The following is an 11,192-nucleotide window of genomic DNA, read 5'->3' as shown; positions in this document are numbered from 1 at the left end:
GCATCGATTGCTATATTTGTGCTAGAGCTTTTATTTTGAAAACATGAAACAATTTTGTCAACGGTAGTAATAAAGCATATGAGTTATGTAAATTATATCTTACAAGTTGCAAGCCTCATGCATAGTATACTAATAGTGCCCGCACCTTGTCCTAATTAGCTTGGACTACCGGATCTTTGCAATGCACATGTTTTAACCAAGTGTCACAATGGGGTACCTCCATGCCGCCTGTACAAAGGTCTAAGGAGAAAGCTCGCATTTTGGATTTCTCGCTTTTGATTATTCTCAACTTAGACATCCATACGGGACAACATGGACAACGTGATAATGGACTCCTCTTTAATGCATAAGCATGTGGCAACAATTATTATTCTCATATGAGATTGAGGATATATGTCCAAAACTGAAACTTCCACCATGATTCATGGCTTTAGTTAGCGGCCCAATGTTCTTCTCTAACAATATGCATGCTCCAACCATTAAGGTGGTAGATCTCTCTTACTTCGTACAAGACGGACATGCATAGCAACTCACATGATATTCAACAAAGAATAGTTGATGGCGTCCCCGTAAACATGGTTATCGCACAACAAGCAACTTAATAAGAGATAAAGTGCATAAGTACATATTCAATACCACAATAGTTTTTAAAGCTATTTGTCCCATGAGCTATATATTGCAAAGGTGAATGATGGAATTTTAAAGGTAGCACTCAAGCAATTTACTTTGGAATGGCGGATAAATACCACGTAGTAGGTAGGTATGGTGGACACAAATGGCATAGTGGTTGGCTCAAGGATTTTGGATGCATGAGAAGTATTCCCTCTCGATACAAGGTTTAGGCTAGCAAGGTTATTTGAAACAAACACAAGGATGAACGGTGCAGCAAAACTCACATAAAATACATATTGTAAATATCATAAGACTCTACACCGTCTTCCTTGTTGTTCAAAACTCAATACTAGATATTATCTAGACTCTAGAGAAACCAAATATGCAAACCAAATTAGCAAGCTCTAAGTATTTCTTCATTAATGGGTGCAAAGTATATGATGCAAGAGCTTAAACATGAGCACAACAATTGCCAAGCATCAAATTATCCAAGACATTTTAGAATTACTACATGTAGTATTTTCCAATTCCAACCATATAACAATTTAACGAAGAAGAAACTTCGCCATGAATACTATGAGTAGAGCCTAAGGACATATTTGTCCATATGCTACAGCGGAGCGTGTCTCTCTCCCACAAAGTGAATGCTAGGATCCATTTTATTCAAACAAAACAAAAACAAAAACAAGCTGACGCTCCAAGGAAAGTGCATAAGATGTGACGGAATTCTATATAACTAAGAAGATCATCCCCACTACAATATTTCTCTAGACATGCAGCCTATCCACATCAGCAATCTGCCATGTCAGCGATTTAGTTCCGTTTCTTCCTATTTATTTTCACAAAGAAATCACGGTTCAGCCATTATATGGCCCACAACCTATGGAACGAAGTGGCCCACCACTATTCATCTTCTCCACCGGAAAGCTCTAGATCGACGAACTAACAATTATTATCGTGTCCCGCACGATTCTCTTCCACTCAGAGCAGAATTGAATGGAGCCAGCAGCGATTCCTCTCCTCCCTCAGTAGAAGACGATTCCTCTCCTCCCTCAGTACAAGACGATTCCATGGAGGAGAATATAAATACGGAGTAGTATGCAGCGACTCCTCTGCACTTCACCATCGCCTTCCTCTTCTTCCTCATCAGCAACCCGTGAATCAACATGTTAGTATTAGTGGTCGTAACAATAGTTGTCGCCCGTCGGTAGATTTGGACTCTGCGAGAGCCCGAGGTATATCCTGTAGCCCCGTCAGATCACCTCCACTCCTTCATTGCTCAGAGAGATTACCCAGCTGAAGCTAGGCCCCGATGTAGAACAAAAGGTTGTCTTTCCATCGTCTTTCTCGTTTGTTGGAATCATCTGGCATATATGAATGTATCATTTTCGTTGCAGTTTGCATCGCTGGACACACCCTTTCCTGGGCACCCGCCTCTGGCGCCTGCATATGCTCCATGTCCGTCCGCAGGATATTATAGTCCCAGATGCAACAACAATTCAAATGAAGCCTCGCCTCAACTAGAGCTCGAGTGACCGGGTGAATACCTCCTCCTCTTTTTATTTCGATGGAACTATCTTGAGAAAAAAAAATGCATTGATCAAAGGCAGCGTTACCAGTTATTTATTTCGTTGTTTTTTTGGTTGTATGAGGGATGCGTGAGATGCTCCATGGAATGGTTCGCGTTCGACCAAGGAGGGTAGCTAGGAATTTTCAGAGGTATTTATTCTTGATGCAACTTTATTCCTTCACACGATGTTGTACCATCTATGCAGACTGCAGACAGGTCCGTCATCAGTTCGTCACCAACAAATGTAAGGACAGATTCTGTTGTACTGATGTTTATTGAACCGGAGGTAGTACCAGATATTTGATCTCATTGTTTTACACCTGCCAATATATGTAGTTTGTATCTGTCTCATTTGTGTACTTATAATACCAGCTCACTTTGTGTCAATTTTCTGATGTCACCTTTGCAGTAAGACATGTGATGGTTTCGTAATTGTTATTGGTCGTAGATAATAGTAGTATCTGAAGATTGTTACCAATACATCTATTAGATTACTTATGCGCTGAATTCCCTCTCTTTATCAGATATAAGGTGGACACTATCAGGACTTGCTATTAATAAAAGGGTTATTTTGCTATTATTCTTTGTGGAGTATTTCCCCCTGGTGTATGGGTGTCTGGTTATTCTTTTTAAGGATGACACGCTCTATTGAATACTCTGCTTTCGTTTCAGATGCTAGCAAAAAACAAGAATACTTTGACATTTCAGATGCTAACAAGTCAATAATGAAATGACAAATTGATTGGCTCATTGGCTCATAGTGAAGTTAGAGTGACCAGTATGGGTGGATGGATCAACAATACCCTTTAGATTTTTTTCCACATTTCATTGGTTCTTTTCTTTTCAATATCATACATATTGAAACTCTGCACCACTTGAACCAATGTTATACTACAGTTGGTCCCTTCATTTAACAAGGTTTCTATTGAGTTTTGTGAAAAATATTGTTCAAGAATTTGAGCAATTGAGACGGTCATTTATGTCAATTACATTTTATAATTGTTGTGAGATATCAGTGGGAACATGACTTCTTTATCAATTATTTCCTTTTAGAATACGTCTCATGTTTCACGAGCTATATTTTTGGTGCACTGATGTCCCGCAGCAATGCGCGGGGTATCATCTAGTAAAAATATAGTTTCAGGGGAGGAACCTGATAATGTTGTCGATGAAGAAGGGGATGCCTTGGGCATCCCCAAGCTTAGACGCTTGAGTCTTCTTAGAATATGCAGGGGTGAACCACCGGGGCATCCCCAAGCTTAGAGCTTTCACTCTCCTTGATCATATTGCATCATACTCCTCTCTTGATCCTTGAAAACTTCCTCCACACCAAACTCGAAACAACTCATTAGAGGGTTAGTGCACAATAAAAATTAACATGTTCAGAGGTAACACAATCATTCTTAACACTTCTGGACATTTCATAAAGCTACTTGGACATTAATGGATCAAAGAAATTCATCCAATATAGCAAAAGAGGCAATGCGAAATAAAAGGCAGAATCTGTCAAAACAGAACAGTCCGTAAAGATGGATTTTATTAGGGCACCAGACTTGCTCAAATGAAAATGCCCAAATTGAATGAAAGTTGCGTACATATCTGAGGATCATGCACGTAAATTGGCTTAATTTTCTGAGCTACCTACAGGGAGGTAGACCCAGATTCGTGACAGCAAAGAAATCTGGAACTGCGCAGTAATCCAAATCTAGTACTTACTTTACTATCAAAGACTTTACTTGGCACAACAAAACTCAAAACTAAGATAAGGAGAGGTTGCTACAGTAGTAAACAACTTCCAAGACTCAAATATAAAACAAAAATACTGTAGTAAAAACATGGGTTGTCTCCCATAAGCGCTTTTCTTTAACGCCTTTCAGCTAGGCGCAGAAAGTGTAACTCAAGTGTTATCGAAGGGTGGTGCACCTACAGCGGGGTTTGGAGTTTTCTCAACCATGCATAGTATATTGGATACATAAGTTTCAGCATCTCCCTTTTCATTAGTCTTGGGCTTGCTACTCTCATCGAACAAATTTTCAGGAACAAGCCAAGCATAATTATGTTCTAGTGCATCATTCATAGCTAGGAGTTTACATGGTATTGGTGCTTTGATCTCCCCACCATCATTAATATTATTAGTGTACCTTATTCTATCCATATCCATTTTTTCAAGGAGACCAACAAAATTAGTATGAGAACCAAGCATATTAAATTTAGCAAAAACCTTTCTAGCCTCTCTTGCTAGACCACCAAATTCTCTAAGAAGGGTTTCTAAAACAAAATATTTCTTTTCTCCCTCTTCCATATCACCAAGTGTAAGAAACATGTGTTAGATTATAGGATTGAGATTAACAAATTTAGTTTCCAACAAGCGAACTAAATGCGCAGCAGCAATTTCATAAGTGGGAGCAAGTTCTACCAAGTGTCTATCTTCAAAATCTTCAACGGTACTAACATGACTGAAGAATTCTTCTATATTGTTTCTCCCAATGATAGACCCGCGTCCTACCGGTATGTTTTTTGTGGTAAAATTAAAGGAAACATGATGAATCAAGTAAAGTAAATGCAAGTAACTAATTTTTTTTGTGTTTTTGATATAGAGTGCAAGACAGTAAATAAAGTAAAGCTAGCAACTAATTTTTTTGTGTTTTGATATAATGCAGCAAACAAAGTAGTAAATAAAATAAAGCAAGACAAAAACAAAGTAAAGAGATTGAGAAGTGGAGACTCCCCTTGCGGCGTGTCTTGATCTCCCGGCAACGGCGCCGGAAAATATGCTTGATGGCGTGTATTTCACACGTTCGTTGGGCAACCCCAAGAGGAAGGTATGATGCGCACAGCAGCAAGTTTTCCCTCGGAAAGAAACCAAGGTTTATCGAACCAGGAGGAGCCAAGAAGCACGTTGAAGGTTGATGGCGGCGGGATGTAGTGCGGCGCAACACCGGGGATTCGGCGCCAACGTGGAACCTGCACAACACAACCAAAGTACTTTGCCCCAACGAAACAGTGAGGTTGTCAATCTCACCGGCTTGTCTGTAACAAAGGATTAACCGAATTGTGTGGAAGATGATTGTTTGCAGAGAAAACGGTAAAAACAAGTATTGCAGACAGATTTGTATTTCGGTATTAAAAGAATGGACCGGGGTCCACAGTTCACTAGAGGTGTCTCTCCCATAAGATAAAATCATGTTGGGTGAACAAATTACGATCGGGCAATTGACAAATAGAGAGAGCATAACAATGCACATACATGTCATGATAAGTATAGTGAGATTTAATTGGGCATTACGACAAAGTACATAGACCGCCATCCAAGCTGCATCTATGCCTAAAAAGTCCACCTTCGAGTTATCGTCCGAACCCCTCCGGTATTAAGTTGCAAAGCAACGGACAATTGCATTAAGTATGGTGCGTAATGTAATCAATAACTACATCCTCGGACATAGCATCAATGTTTTATCCCTAGTGGCAACGAGCACAACACAACCTTAGAACTTTCATCGTCATCGTCCTGAGTGTCAATGCGGGCATGAACCCACTATCGAGCATAAATACTCCCTCTTGGAGTTACTAGCATCAACTTGGCCAGAGCCTCTACTAATAACGGAGAGCATACAAGATCATAAACAACACATATGCAATAACTTGATAATTAACATAACATGGTATTCTCTATCCATCGGATCTCGACAAACACAACACAGAGTATTACAGATAGATGATCTTGATCATGTTAGGCAGCTCACAAGATCCAACAATGAAGCACAATGAGGAGAAGACAACCATCTAGCTACTGCTATGGACCCATAGTCCGGGGGTGAACTACTCACTCATCACTCCGAGGCGACCATGGCGGTGTAGAGTCCTCCGGGAGATGAATCCCCTCTCCGGCGGGGTGCCGGAGGAGATCTCCGTAATCCCCCGAGATGGGATTGGCGGCGGCGGCGTCTCGATAAGGTTTTCCCTATCGTGGTTTTTCGCCTCGGGGGTTTCGCGACGGAGGCTTTAAGTAGGCGGAAGGGCGAGTCGGAGGGCCGACGAGGGGCCCACACCACGGGCGGCGCGGGCCCCTCCTTGGCTGCGCCGCCTTGTGGTCCGGCCACCTCGTGGCCCCACTTCGTATGCTCTTCGGTCTTCCGGAAGGTTCGTGGCAAAATAGGCCCCCGGGTCTTGATTTCGTCCAATTCCGAGAATATTTCGTTACTAGAATTTCCGAAACCAAAAACAGCGTAGAACAACAGAATCGGCACTTCGGCATCTTGTTAATAGGTTAGTTCCAGAAAATGCACGAATATGACATAAAGTGTGCATAAAACATGTAGGTATCATCAATAATATGGCATAGAACATAAGAAATTATTGATACGTCGGAGAGAGACACTTTGTGGGAGAGAGACACGCTCCGCTGTAGCATATGGACAAGTATGTCCTTAGGCTCTACTCATAGTATTCATGGCGAAGTTTCTTCTTCGTTAAATTGTTATATGGTTGGAATTGGAAAATGCTACATGTAGTAATTCTAAAATGTCTTGGATAATTTGATACTTGGCAATTGTTGTGCTCATGTTTAAGCTCTTGCATCATATACTTTGCACCCATTAATGAAGAAATACATAGAGCTTGCTAAAATTTGGTTTGCATATTTGGTCTCTCTAAAGTCTAGATAATTTCTAGTATTGAGTTTTGAACAACAAGGAAGACGGTGTAGAGTCTTATAATGTTTACAATATGTCTTTTATGTGAGTTTTGCTGCACCGGTTTATCCTTGTGTTTGTTTCAAATAACCTTGCTAGCCTAAACCTTGTATCGAGAGGGAATACTTCTCATGCATCCAAAATCCTTGAGCCAACCACCATGCCATTTGTGTCCACCATACCTACCTACTACATGGTATTTCTCTGCCATTCCAAAGTAAATTGCTTGAGTGCTACCTTTAAAATTCCATCATTCGCCTTTACAATATATAGCTCATGGGACAAATAGCTTAAAAACTATTGTGGTATTGAATATGTACTTATGCACTTTATCTCTTATTAAGTTGCTTGTTGTGCGATAACCATGTTCCCGGGGACGCCATCAACTACTCTTTGTTGAATATCATGTGAGTTGCTATGCATGTCCGTCTTGTCCGAAGTAAGAGAGATCTACCACCTTAATGGTTGGAGCATGCATATTGTTAGAGAAGAACATTGGGCCGCTAACTAAAGCCATGAATCATGGTGGAAGTTTCATTTTTGGACATATATCCTCAATCTCATATGAGAATACTAATTGTTGCTACATGCTTATGCATTAAAGAGGAGTCCATTATCTGTTGTCCATGTTGTCCCGGTATGGATGTCTAAGTTGAGAATAATCAAAAGCGAGAAATCCAAAATGCGAGCTTTCTCCTTAGACCTTTGTACAGTCGGCATGGAGGCACCCCTTTGTGACACTTGGTTAAAACATGTGTATTGCGATGATCCGGTAGTCCAAGCTAATTAGGACAAGGTGCGGGCACTATTAGTATACTATGCATGAGACTTGCAACTTGTAAGATATAATTTACATAACTCATATGCTTTATTACTACCGTTGACAAAATTGTTTCATGTTTTCAAAATAAAAGCTCTAGCACAAATATAGCAATCGATGCTTTCCTCTTTGAAGGACCATTCTTTTTACTTTTATGTTGAGTCGGTTCACCTATCTCTCTCCACCTCAAGAAGCAAACACTTGTGTGAACTGTGCATTGATTCCTACATACTTGCATATTGCACTTGTTATATTACTCTATGTTGACAATTATCCATGAGATATACATGTTACAAGTTGAAAGCAACCGCTGAAACTTAATCTTCCTTTGTGTTGCTTCAATACCTTTACTTTGATTTCTTGCTTTATGAGTTAACTCTTATGCAAGACTTATTGATGCTTGTCTTGAAGTACTATTCATGAAAAGTCTTTGCTTTATGATTCACTTGTTTACTCATGTCATTACCATTGTTTTGATCGCTGCATTCATTACATATGTTTACAAATAGTATGATCAAGGTTATGATGGCATGTCACTTCGAAATTATCTTTGTTATCATTTTACCTGCTCGGGACGAGCGTAACTAAGCTTGGGGATGCTGATACGTCTCCGACGTATCGATAATTTCTTATGTTCCATGCCATATTATTGATGATACCTACATGTTTTATGCACACTTTATGTCATATTCGTGCATTTTCGGGAACTAACCTATGAACAAGATGCCGAAGAGCCGGTTGATGTTTTCTCGCTGTTTTTGGTTTCGAAATCCTAGTAACGAAATATTCTCGGAATTGGACGAAATCAAGACCCGGGTTCCTATTTTTCCCGGAACCATCCAGAACACCCGAGAGCCGCCGGAGGGAAGCCCCGGGGGCTCCACACCACACCCGGCGCGGCCGGAGGGGGCCGCGCCGCCCTATGGTGTGGTGGCCCCGAGCCCCCTCCGAGGCTGCCCTTCCGCCTATTTAAAGCCTCCGTCGCGAAAACCCTATTACGAAGGACGAAACCCACGTGAAAATTTCCGGAGCCGCCGCCATCGCGAAGCCAAGATCCGGGGACAGGAGTCTGCTGTCCGGCACCCTGCCGGAGCGGGGAAGTGCCCCGGAAGGCTTCTCCATCGACACCGCTGCCATCTCCACCGCCATCTTCATCACCGCTGCTTGCTCCCATGAGGAGGGAGTAGTTCTCCATCGAGGCTCGGGGCTGTACCGGTAGCTATGTGGTTCATCTCTCTCCTATGTGCTTCAATACAATAATCTCATGAGCTGCCTTACATGATTGAGATTCATATGATGATGCTTGTAATCTAGATGTCATTGTGCTAGTCAAGTGAGTTTTACTTATGTGATCTCCGGAGACTCCTTGTCCCACGTGTGTAAAGGTGATCGTGTGTGCACCGTGTGGGTCTCTTAGGCTATATTTCACAGAATACTTACTCACTGTTATGAATGGCGTAGTGAAGTGCTTATTTATATCTCTTTATGATTGCAATGTGTTTGTATCACAATTTATCTATGTGCTACTCTAGTAATGTTATTAAAGTTGTTTATTCCTCCTGCACGGTGTAATGGTGACAGTGTGTGCATCCGTGTTAGTACTTGGCGTATGCTATGATTATGATCTCTTGTAGATTATGAAGTTAACTATTGCTATGATAGTATTGATGTGATCTATTCCTCCTACATAGCGTGAAGGTGACGAGTGTGCATGTCTGTGTTAGTACTTGGTTTAGTCGTGTTGATCTTTCTTGCACTCTAAGGTTATTTAAATATGAACATTGAATTGTGGAGCTTGTTAACTCCGGCATTGAGGGTTCGTGTAATCCTACGCAATGTGTTCATCATCCAACAAAAGAGTGTAGAGTATGCATCTATCTATTCTCGTTATGTGATCAATGTTGAGAGTGTCCACTAGTGAAAGTCTAATCCCTAGGCCTTGTTCCTAAATACTGCTATCATTGCTTGTTTACTTGTTTTATCGCATTACTACTCGTTGCGTTACTACTGCTTGTTTCTTGTCCCGGGCAAAGCACTTTGCTTGGTGCCGTTGCCACTTGCTCATACTTATTTATACCACCTGTATTTCACTATCTCTTCGCTGAACTAGTGCACCTATTAGGTGTGTTGGGGACACAAGAGACTTCTTGCTTTGTGGTTGCGGGGTTGCATGAGAGGGATATCTTTGACCTCTTCCTCCCTGAGATCGATAAACCTTGGGTGATCCACTTAAGGGAAACTTGCTGCTGTTCTACAAACCTCTGCTCTTGGAGGCCCAACACTGTCTACAAGAATAGAAGCTCCCGTAGACATCAGGCACCGCCAAATCTTGACAAATCGTGAATTTTTTTGGGAATGAACTCGAGATCGGGGAGAAACAGAGGAGAAAGATTAAATGGAAATGGCTCGGATAGGGATGATGATGTATATAGGAATGAGTTTAGTTCCGGTTGGTATCTCCAGCCAGGACTAAAGGTCACGTTTGGTATCGCGTGCGCAAGGACGGAAGAATTTAGTTCTGGTTAGAGATACGAACTGAGACTAAAGGTTCTGTTTGACCCGTGACTAGAGTTGGGCCATTCCCGCGCAGCATCCTAGCTGTTGAAACCGGGACTAATGCTCACATTAGTCCCAGGCCCAAACACGGCCGGGACGAATGCTTCGGACGGAAGGCTCTTTTACTACTAGTGGAGTGAGGAGGGAGAAGTGTGGCTAGCTGGCCGGTTCAGACAGACAAGTACTCGCGCGACACAATATCCTCAGGGCCCGCAAACCCACCCTTAATTTGGGCGAGGTTTGCTTTAAAACATACATGTCTTTAAAAATACATATCAGCAGGACCCTTAATTTGGGCGAGGTTTGCGTTAAAACATACATGTCTTTAAAAAAACATACATATCAGCAGGACGCGAGCTGTTTGCGGTTGGCTGTTAGACCTCGCTATTAAGCCGTGTAGACAAGGACGACGAATACAATTTATCTGTTTGCGGTGGCTTGTTCGGCTTTTGCGCGTATATGCTTCAAATACACTTGATATATCCAAATTGTCTTGGGCAAAAAAACATCTTATTTTTTGGGATTTGCTAGTTCTCAGCTAGCTAACTGAGAACGAACTTTGTGCTCAGTCAAGTTTTACACCATTCGATTTGCATCGTGACTTGTGCTAGTCATGAGTTGTAACTGAATTTTGATGACATCATCTGACTGAGAACCAAGTTAGGTCTGAGTCGAGTAGACTGAGAAATAGTCACACCCTATTTTTTTTTCTTTCTCACTCACTGACTCGGAGGTGGACAAAAGGGGGGACCGTGAAACGCTCGCACCCACCCTAACCCTAACCCTCCCGCACCCCACCTTCCGCCGCCGCCGCCACCGGTAGCGCTGCCGGGGCAAAGTCCCTCGGGGCGTGGCGGCGGCGGGGGCCCTTCCTCGTCGCTGCGTGAGTAACGGCGGCCGGATCCCACCTCCTCGACGCATAGCGGAGCAGGCACGCGGTTGG

This window comes from Lolium rigidum, chromosome 6 (genome assembly GCF_022539505.1).
Source record: "Lolium rigidum isolate FL_2022 chromosome 6, APGP_CSIRO_Lrig_0.1, whole genome shotgun sequence".
In the NCBI taxonomy this organism is placed as follows: domain Eukaryota; kingdom Viridiplantae; phylum Streptophyta; class Magnoliopsida; order Poales; family Poaceae; genus Lolium; species Lolium rigidum.
Note: the sequence above shows the minus strand (reverse complement) of the source record.